This window comes from Silurus aristotelis, assembly GCF_946808225.1.
Source record: "Silurus aristotelis genome assembly, chromosome: 3".
NCBI classification, from domain to species: domain Eukaryota; kingdom Metazoa; phylum Chordata; class Actinopteri; order Siluriformes; family Siluridae; genus Silurus; species Silurus aristotelis.
The window spans coordinates 24138503-24148781 of NC_139576.1; positions in this window are offsets into that span (position 1 = coordinate 24138503).

Consider the following 10279-nt stretch of genomic DNA (forward strand, 5'->3'; position numbering starts at 1 on the left):
TGTGTATGTACTATGAACATAATATACAGATGGCTATTACTATAAACTGGAATTTACAGAAGGAAAGGTCAGAGTAGCAACTGAGGGACAAGTAACATTGGTCTCTTTCTGGTCACTCCTTAGCTGATCTGACATTAAATAGTTTCAATTATCCACAGTATTCTGGTAATGTTGTTTTAAGAATTGTGACAATACTGAAGTTATACATATGACTGGTGTCAGCTGTATTGCGCTAACAGCACACTGCTAGCGGGTAGAAAATAATAAGAGTATATTCGAAATAATTGCTGACACAGCATGAAAATCAGTTTATAGAATCCTTGGCTTCAAACTGATTTCTGTAAAATCAAAGATAATTACTCAAGCAAAGAAAGGAAGATAGAAAGACTATCCTTGAGAACTGTAAGTTTCATATTCCCAAATTTTTACCTCAATCCTTTATTCGTTCTTCTTTGGTGTATCTTAACAGAATATCTAAACAGATGTTAGGCTACATAATACTTTCCAGCACATCTATTAAATCTTACAATAAATATTTGGAACTAAAACTTAATTATGAGCACAGATATACAGTCCAACAAAAGGAACGTCAGCAACATTTGAACATTCATTGTGCAATTTTTTAAAAATGGCTCCTTGGAATAGCTGTGTGATTTTTCTTGCGTGTACTGAAACTACAGAAGTTGTAGGCTTAGGCAAGATTCATTCTGAATAAATAAAATAGTGTACATAGACGTGTGGTAGACTGCTTGCTGACGGTAAGGGCTCTTTTTCTTACACTCATCTGAAACCAATTAGGTAAAGCAAGACCTGAAATTGCATCTGGAAGTGGCTAGATAAAGTCATTCTGACATAATGATCACTTTTTAAAAGAGTGAGAGAGAGAGAGAGAGAAAGAGAGAGAGAGAGAGAGAGAGAGAGAGAGAGAGAGAGAGAGAGAGAGAGAGAGAGAGAGAGAGAGAGAGAGAGAGAGAGAGAGATGCACACAGAGTGACACACACTGAAATCCTTAAATGATAAGCAAGAAACTTGAAAGAGATTTAGGGGATTAAGATTCAGCAGAAGTGGAGAATATTGTGTAGAATTAATCTTAAACTTGAAATCTTCTTTTAAACTGTCCGATGGTAGTTTGAGGAAAAAGAATTGAATTCCTGCTGAGCCTCTCAGCTGGATGAATCTCGGCTGAGTGCATCTGCGTCTGCGTCTGTCTCTTATCTCTGAGTTTATCTTCAGGGCAGCCAGTAGAGGCCACTCCTGATATCAGCACCTTTTCATTTGAAAACTGAGCCTCTCTGTCTCTTACCGAGGATAGCTACTCTCAGTGATTACTTTGTATTTGATTAAAAAGACATGGAAAGTTTTAGCATTTACACACAGATCAAAACCCACGCTAGCCCTAGACACAGTATACATGATGACATCACAGTGATCGTTCTACAACACATGATTCAGAACCCCTATGTCTCAAGACCAGCTGTTGAATTTGAGTCAGACCCCCCCCACTACACTCCCACCCCCATTTCTTCACCTTTCCTAAGGGGTGTGTTAATCCACTTAGGTGCTAATTTGCAAAAAGTCCTATTTATCACTTTGTTGTTGGTTCTTCAGGGTAATTATTTTAGATATACATGTTTAAATGTAAATCTGAATGGCCTTAACATTTGGTGTTTGTTTTAAACAATATAATTAACCCAGGGATTAAGTCAGCCATTTTGTCATCCAATAGTTTGGTTACTTTTTTTTTAAACAGTAATGATTCATGTGTATTTTATTGTTTTTTAAGTGCCTTATTCCTGCCACAAGCTGTTTTTTTTTTTAACGAATCAGTTTTTCTTTTCGTAAACCAGAGTGATGTGTCTAAAGCACTTGGTTAGAACTTAGCTAGCCATTTCTCAGTCATCTTTCTTCGCCTCAATCACCAAAGGAAGTGGGTGGCATCAACACTCATTATCACTTTTCCCATAAGAGGAAATTTGGTGGTAGAAAGAAAGCAATGGAAAAACTATGCTCAGTATGGTTTACTTAGTCAGAGAAGTAGAAGCCCAGCAGTCTGAGTGATTTCTGGAAAAGGAAAGAATCTGGTATTTTGTGGCAGAGGGCTCCATATGGAGTCTGGTGCTCAAACTCATTATGAGTCAGTCTGAGATAGTTCACCACTGCTTAATCACTCTTGTTATGAACCATATTTGTAACATATTCCTGCATTTTATAAAGAGTAGTGAAACATATAGATAAAAAAGTTTGTTTATAAACTGAGCAGAAAATACAGAGTGCCAAAGGAGATCACTTCTGTATGTGGTTATCAAACTACATAACTCCTCCCTTTAGCTATATTTATATGCTATATTAATAGATCTTCATGCCACACATATATTGTGGATACCTTGTGCAATAATGTGCAATAATCCAAGTGCAATAATAATAGTTAGTTACATGTGCAATGACTTTTATAATGCAATATATAAATTGTAGTCTGACTTTTTCTGCAATCTGTTTTTCACTGCTTTAACACATTTGATTTCTTTTAATATATACCTTAATATGTACAGTACAGACCAAAAGTTTGGACACACCTTCTCATTCAAAGAGTTTTCTTTATTTTCATGACTATGAAAATTGTAGAGTCACACTGAAGGCATTAAGGGCTATTTGACCAAGAAGGAGAGTGAAGGGGTGCTGCACCTGATGACCTGGACCTGAACCCAATTGAGATGGTTTAGGGGTGAGCTGGACCGCAGAGTGAAGGCAAAAGGGCCAACAAGAGCCAAGCATCTCTCGGGGAACTCCTTCAAGACTGTTGGAAGACCATTTCAGGTGACTACCTCTTGAAGCTCATCAAGAGAATGCCAAGAGTGTGCAAAGCAGTAATCTAAGCAAAAGGTGGCTACTTTGAAGAACCTACAATATGACATATTTTCAGTTGTTTCACACTTTTTTGTTATGTATATAATTCCATATATAATTCCACATGTGTTAATTCATAGTTTTGATGCCTTCAGTGTGAATCTACAATTTTAATAGTCGTTTTTAATAAAACTCTTTGAATGAGAAGGTGTGTCCAAACTTTTGGTCTGTACTGTATATTTATTCAGATTTCTGATTTTAATTACAATTTTTAATTTAATCTTTACTTGATCTTTTACTGCAAGCAACCGCAACTGAACAATTTCCCTATGGGTTCAATAAAGTATTAGATTCTTATCCTGATAATCAAGAAGCTATATGAATTCTGCTATATTAGGGACAGTACACGTAAAACTGGAAAAGAGCAACATATTATGTATGCAATCTTATAAATGCAGTGCAATACAAAGAAATGACTTTTGACCACAGTCTGTAATAATCTCTGCGCTGTTCCAGACCATGACATCATCATCCCAGAGGAGAGGGGAGGGATGCAGCTGCAACCCCCATCAGTTTAAAACCAGACTGTACTGAATATCAAAACTCAGCATTAACTCATCCTGCAGTCTTCTGTCTTGGAGATTATCCTTAGACTAGTGTTTCTGAACTCTAGGTGTTTTTCTTTCTTGACCAATAATTTAGTTTTGTGTGTTTGAAAGCAAATTAAAATAAATATGATTTCCACAGATTTTTATTTCTGTAAAATAGACTCTGAAGGTTGCATTATTGGCCAAACATTTTCATTCTTCTCATTCATTTAATTTCTTCATGCATTCATCTTTCTTTCTTAACAGTTTTATGGGCTGTGGAGGAATTACACCAAACCGTTGCAGGGCTTGACCAGGTTTAAATGGCCTGCTCAAGCATTGTACTCCCTTTTCCAATAGTTTTTTCTCTATAATTTTTTCTCTACCTGTCTAGGTTACATGATATAAATGCCATTTTAACTGGGTGAAACATGTGTTTTTAATGGAAATAAAAAAACAGCACTGGGGCACTAGCAGTAGAGTTCACAATGTTTTAAACTGGTGAGCCTAAAGTATTTACCTGGATGGCACAGTGCTCTTTGGAGCTTGGGTTATCCCGAGCTTGGGTTACTAACTGTGTGTTGCTCTCCTGCCTAGGTTTCCTCCAGTTTCCCCAGTTATTTTCCACCTCCCACCACACACCCGTTGTTCCAAGCTTTGGATTCAACATAACCACAAAAAGGATACAGTGCGTAATCATTGTGAGTTTTTTTTTAACCAGTATTATAGTCAAATTTTCATGTTGGTTGTGGTTGCACAATTGTGGGGCACAATTTCCAAACCTTTAGTATAATAGTCTCAGATTTAGCAGAGCTTCCTGTTGCTGTACTATTTATCTAACACCCCCCCACCACCACCACCTCCCTCTAAATATTTGAAAGTTTTCTTCAGTGTTTGGAAGGAAAGAAATTTCAAATTGTGATTATAACAATGTTTGGTCAGGGTCATTTTAGGTTGGTGGTTGGAGTAAATTTGTGTAAACAAATCATCTAAAAGCTCTAATGTCTGCTCTTGAATGCATTATTTATTTGTATGTGTAAGTGTGTGCTTGTGTAAGAGAGACAGATTCAGTGTGTGTGTGTGTGTGTGTGTGTGTGTGTGTGTGTGTGTGTGTGTGTGTGTGTGTGTGTGTGTGTGTGTGCATGTGTGCGAGAGTGTGTTTGAGAGAGAGAGGTCAGAAGGTGGGGGGAAACATTAAACAGTGCAGAAGATCTGCAGCATATCAAGGAAGTCAAAACAACAGACAACTCTTTCCCAGTACATCAAGAAAAGGATGAAGCCATGATCTGTACATGTTCACTATTACATATTTGTAAAAGTCATTTTTTTATGTGCATAAAAAAGTCAATAACAATGAATCTTATTATCAATAAAGAATATAATTTCCATGCTCAACAGTCAACGTTTGTGCTAACAGGCGTTCCCAACTTTATCATCAGTATGGTAATCCATTCTGCCTTCACTCCTTTTGGCAGTGCTATAAATTATTCCTGAGAATTTCTATTTCCATGTGATGACTGCTTCGAATGGGGGAGGTTCGTGTCCATAGTTACGCCAAAACACATGGAGAGAATTCCCGGGATGTGACTGTGTTGCAGCCAGTATGAAAGTGTTGAGTCACAAAAGTAGTTTTTCAATTGTGGTTGAGGAATTGTGTGTGAGAAATTACTTGCAGAAGAGACTGAGTTAGCATGGCATGCAAGTTTTCCCTAATACACACAATCACAAGCACAGGCAACACTGCCCAGGAACCATCAAATGATGGTTTGCAGCACTATACATTTGCGATTAAGTGTACAGAACATTGCTGTCTTTATACATTTGGACAGGAACATATGGGACAATCAACTTTTCATAGAAAAATAGTGATTTTACTGAAAAATTGTATGATCTTACTGCTCATAATGAAGTTATATACATCTCTTAAAGCTTCAGCGTGACATCACAGTGTTACTATGCCGAAATAAATTTCTGGTTGGTGTGGACAAACTACAAACTTTGTTCTGCAACAGTGGAAAAGTGTGCTGAGGACAGGGAATGGGCGGAGGCAAAAAAGAAAACAGTCCATCTGCAGGGTAAGTTGATCCAGCTCAACCCCTCCTGAGATGATAAGGGGAACGCTTATCACTGTGGAGAAAAAGAGGCTCTCGCTGCTGATCTTTATCTCCATAATCACCCCAAATCCGCCCCTTCGAGATGTTCGAGTGGATGGCTCTTCTTTCTTTTCCATTAGGTAAATGTTAGTATCAGATATCTTCAGTGACTTAGCTGCAAAGTTTGTCAGTGGCTACATGATTACAAAAACATTAAACAAAGTTTTACAAACCAGCTCATACTCAAGAATGACATGGAAAATGTGCCATATTTTTGTGTTAAACACTCATAGGTATCAAAATAAAAAAGTTTTAATGTCCAAATATTGACAGCAATCAGAATGTATCAATGCCAGAGCTTTCTGCCAGTGCTTTTCCTCAGTTTTCTAATTTTCTCAGTCCAATACATCTTTAGATAATCATATTTGAGTATACGTTATAATATTTTATTCATTAAATTATATTTAAAAAAGTGATTTTCTTGTCTGTAACTAAATGTGAGTCACATGGCATTAGAAGTAAGCTAATTAATTTAAACCATTTGTTTCCCTTTAGTTCCTGCAAATATGATTTTGTCTTTATCATATTATACAAACAGTCTCTGTGCAAACAAATATGAAATCTCTGTTGTAACTGTAAACTGTAATCTGTAAAGATTAAATCCATTTTGAATTTAAGAGCAATGAGAAAACAAAAGCACAAAAGACATTCCCCTGAGTAATGCGATATATAACTTTCAGAACTTTTTCTTTTCCGATTTTTCCATTCTTTGCTGTGACCAATCACAATAACTCTGGGATATAAATGAAAGCCTGTGCCCTATACAAAGAACCAAAAAAAAAAAAAAAAGATTATTATCTACATTTATCCATATGGTTTCCAATGTGAAATAAATCAGAATGAAATACAATAGACTTCATGCTAAAAGAAAACAAAGTACATGTTTGTCTTATTTTTAAAGTGCAGTGGCATCACAGTGGTGAAGTCTTTTTGTTTCCTGGCATTCTCCCTGAAGATTTCCTTAATTTACAGTTTTTCTGGACTTTTTAAATACATGCTGCTTGTTCCTTCTCTTTAATGACTGGATGACGAAGACCCATTTGAGCTAAACAAACATTGCAACCACATACAAAATGTTCTCGTGAGACTGAAGCATATATTCGCATCACACACATAAAAACAAACACAACCCTAGTGCCAGCATTATGGCAAAGACAGATACAAGGCTGCTGGTAGGCTACAGCTAAATGTCACCGAATCTTGTGAGTAATAGTAAGGTTTCGGAAGTTTGATAATAAAGACATACTCATACTTTTCCAGGTGATGCTGGATTTTTTTTTTTCCAAGAAATACATAAAATCCACAAGTATAGATTTAGATATGGTCAAAAGCTACTAATGATTAACACTTGTCTAAGTTAGAGCTCCATGTTGAAACTGTGCTTATTTTAATTTATTTTTAGATTACACCACCATGGGTGGGGAAGACATGGAAAGCTTAGCTTTATCCACATATATTTTCCACAACAATAATGAAAAATTTTCCAAGGATGCTTCTGGAAATATCTGCCCATAGCATAACAAAACAATTTTCACAGCTTTTTAAATACATTGTCCTGGCAAAAGTATGTAAACGCTTGATCTTTGCAACCATATGTGAGCCTTCCACAAAATCTCTGCCACAAATATGCAGACTCACAATAATCTCAAATGTCATATCTTTAACATTACAATTTCCCTTGACAGAAACTAAGCAGATAAAAACTGTTCCAGCATGACAATGCTCCTGGGCACAACACAAGGTCTATGCAGGCACAGTCTGCCAACCCCACTAAGCACCCATGGGAAAAATTTAAATGTACACTGCACCCCAGGCCTCCTCACTCTGTACCAGTGCCTGACCTCACTAATGCTCTTGTGGCTGATTGTACAAATCCCCACAGCCACAGTCCAAAAATGTAGTGGAAAGCCTTCCCAGAGTAAATTCTTCTTATTTAAGGATCACACATGATCATCCAATTTATTTAAACACCCCATTTTCTGGGAATTAGATTGCTGGTAAAGGATGTCCAAATTTAGTATTGTATGTAGCTTAAGAGCACTGCTGATTTAACCATCATGATAACACACATTAAACAGTTATACCAGAAATGATTCATGTAAATGTTAAAGTAGTATGCAGTAGTTACGTTTTTAGATTTAAATGACCAAAAAGTCATGGCACAGTATACCTATACTTATATTTAGAGTTTTCCCACCCATATGTCTCTACATTGATCTGGTGAAATGGTATTTTATCTTGGCAGGCAGTAAATATGTTCTTAAGCAAAACTAAGCCAAAATCAATAAGTAAACTCTTATTTTACTTTGTCTAAATTGCCAAACTACAAGCATTATAGCCTAATTTAAGTAATAGTATTACTAAATACTTACCATTGAATAACCCCAAATAAGTTTTGCTTGTTGTTGGCAAGGGTATGCACTGGGTAGCATTTCCACTTGTTTAATATTCTTCTGCCCTGTGATGGAGTATCCCAAACAAACTACATTCTTGTTTTTGACTAAATTTCAAAGAATAGACATTAAATCCGCTATGACCCTGACCAAGACAAAGCCTCTACTGAATGAATAATTTTACTGTTTAAGCTGAATTTTTTTTTGTTTTGTTAATTAACATATCCTTTTTAGTGCTTTGGTGTTGCTGCAAAATATCAATTATTGATATCAAAAATAACATCATATAAGAAAGATTGATTATTTTAACAAATCAAGCCTTGGTGTTTCTCTTCTTTTTTTTTTTTTACACCTAAAGCAAAATCCTGATTTAGGTTCAGTATTGCTTCAGAGTCACTGAGAGTGTAGTAATATTATATTTTGACATAAACCACTTCAGCAACCTAAAAACATTATTGGACATTGTCTCCATTCCACTACTTTTCAAGGAACAAAACTCTGCTTTTTCAGAATGCTGTGGCTTATGCAGTCTCACCAGTGCACACTACCATGACTAGGCAAAAAGGAAAACAGGGAAATACATTTTTGTGTTCCCACCCTGCTTCTAAAAATTCACATAGCTCAATTTTTCCATTACTGCTAACCGCCTTCAGCAGTGCAACATGGACAGACAATTTCATGGACTAAATGATGAAATGCCTGAGACACTGGCTAAGTTATGGTTTTAAGGCTTTATTCCAGTTTGGGTTGTTCTATTTTCAATACTCTAAATCTTCTTAGAAGACAGTAGATCAGTGTTAAAAATGAAAATGACAGATAATACCACATAATGTTCTTCTATGGTTTGTATACACTTGAAGGCATCTCACTATTTTGTAAAAACATAAGACTAATGCTTATTTATATATCAGGTGGAATGCAAGTGCAAAGAGCTCAGTTTTATGTGAGTGGATAGTCAGTGAGTTATTTGGCGATGACTACATAATAATCAAGATGAATTCCACCTGTGTTTGTGTGAAAAACAGATCCAACTTGTCTACAAACTTCCAATACACGTGCCTGCTTGATCATCCCTATTCAACCACATTTCACTTTAATGTGGAACCTTCGTTGGATGTCAGCAGAAACATGCAGATGTCCAATCTGGGTTAAAATTATTATTAAGAAGATAGAGACTGTCTTTCATGTGTTGTTGTGTTATTATATACATAATAACTAAAAAAGGTGGACAACTTTGGTCTAGTTTACCCACTCTCTCCAATACAGTTTTAAAAGTTTAAAACTCTTTTCTACCAACAATGCAAACTGAAAAATATGGTAAAATATCAGACATTTGTCAGCTGTGTTGTAGGTTTATAGCTTACAACACAGCTGACAAATGTGTTGTAGGTTTATAGCCTTACCCCTGTAATTCCAAAAAAATGATGTATTTCTGGAGAAGAGGAAAGATCAATTTTATTCCTATGAAAGCCAGTTCATGAACAACACATGCAATATTCTTGAGTCTCCCAAAATGTATTACAATTTGAGCACTGAAAAGATTGAAAAGATAATTATAGCACCTTCAATTAACCACAACAGATCAAATAACCTTCTATTATGCAAAAGAGTCATTTAGTTTGGGACAAAAGCAGGTTTGATGAAGAAGCTGAAGAAGACTTAATGTCTCTGCATTCCTGCCACATCACACTAATCCACTAAGGACTGTAATCTAGACATTTATACAGCCTAGTTCTCTTACAATACGCCCTATTGTTAAAAAGGAGATTCACTAGAAATGCTTTAGAATTTGTTTTTCTGCTATAAGAGACACTTTCTAAAGTTTTTACAGTGTACAAGTTTACTTCTGGATATGTTTACTATGATATAGTAACCAGATGTGTGTGTATAACAACAGTGAGAAGAGAGCACAATTACAGGCTCATATCTGTGATGGAATGTCATATGAATTTACTACACTTCCTGAATGAATGTTGTGGCTACAGCTATTTAAAAAAAAGTTGGTGGTAGCTCAGTGGTTAAGACATCGACACATGGCTCCAAAGGTAATGAGTCCCAACCCCAGCACCAGATTGGAACTCTTTGAACAAGGACCTTAACCCTCAACCACTCAGTTGTAAGTCACTCTGAATAAGGGGGTCTGCCACCATATCCAATTAAAATATGAAATTTTATTTAATTGCTTCTAAAATGTAAAATTTTAAACAATCAAGTGGATTAGTTTGGTGTCTTGTGCAGAGAGAGTTAGAATTATTTGGCCTCCAACTAATTCAATCAGACTTGGCTAGTCATGAAAAATGTT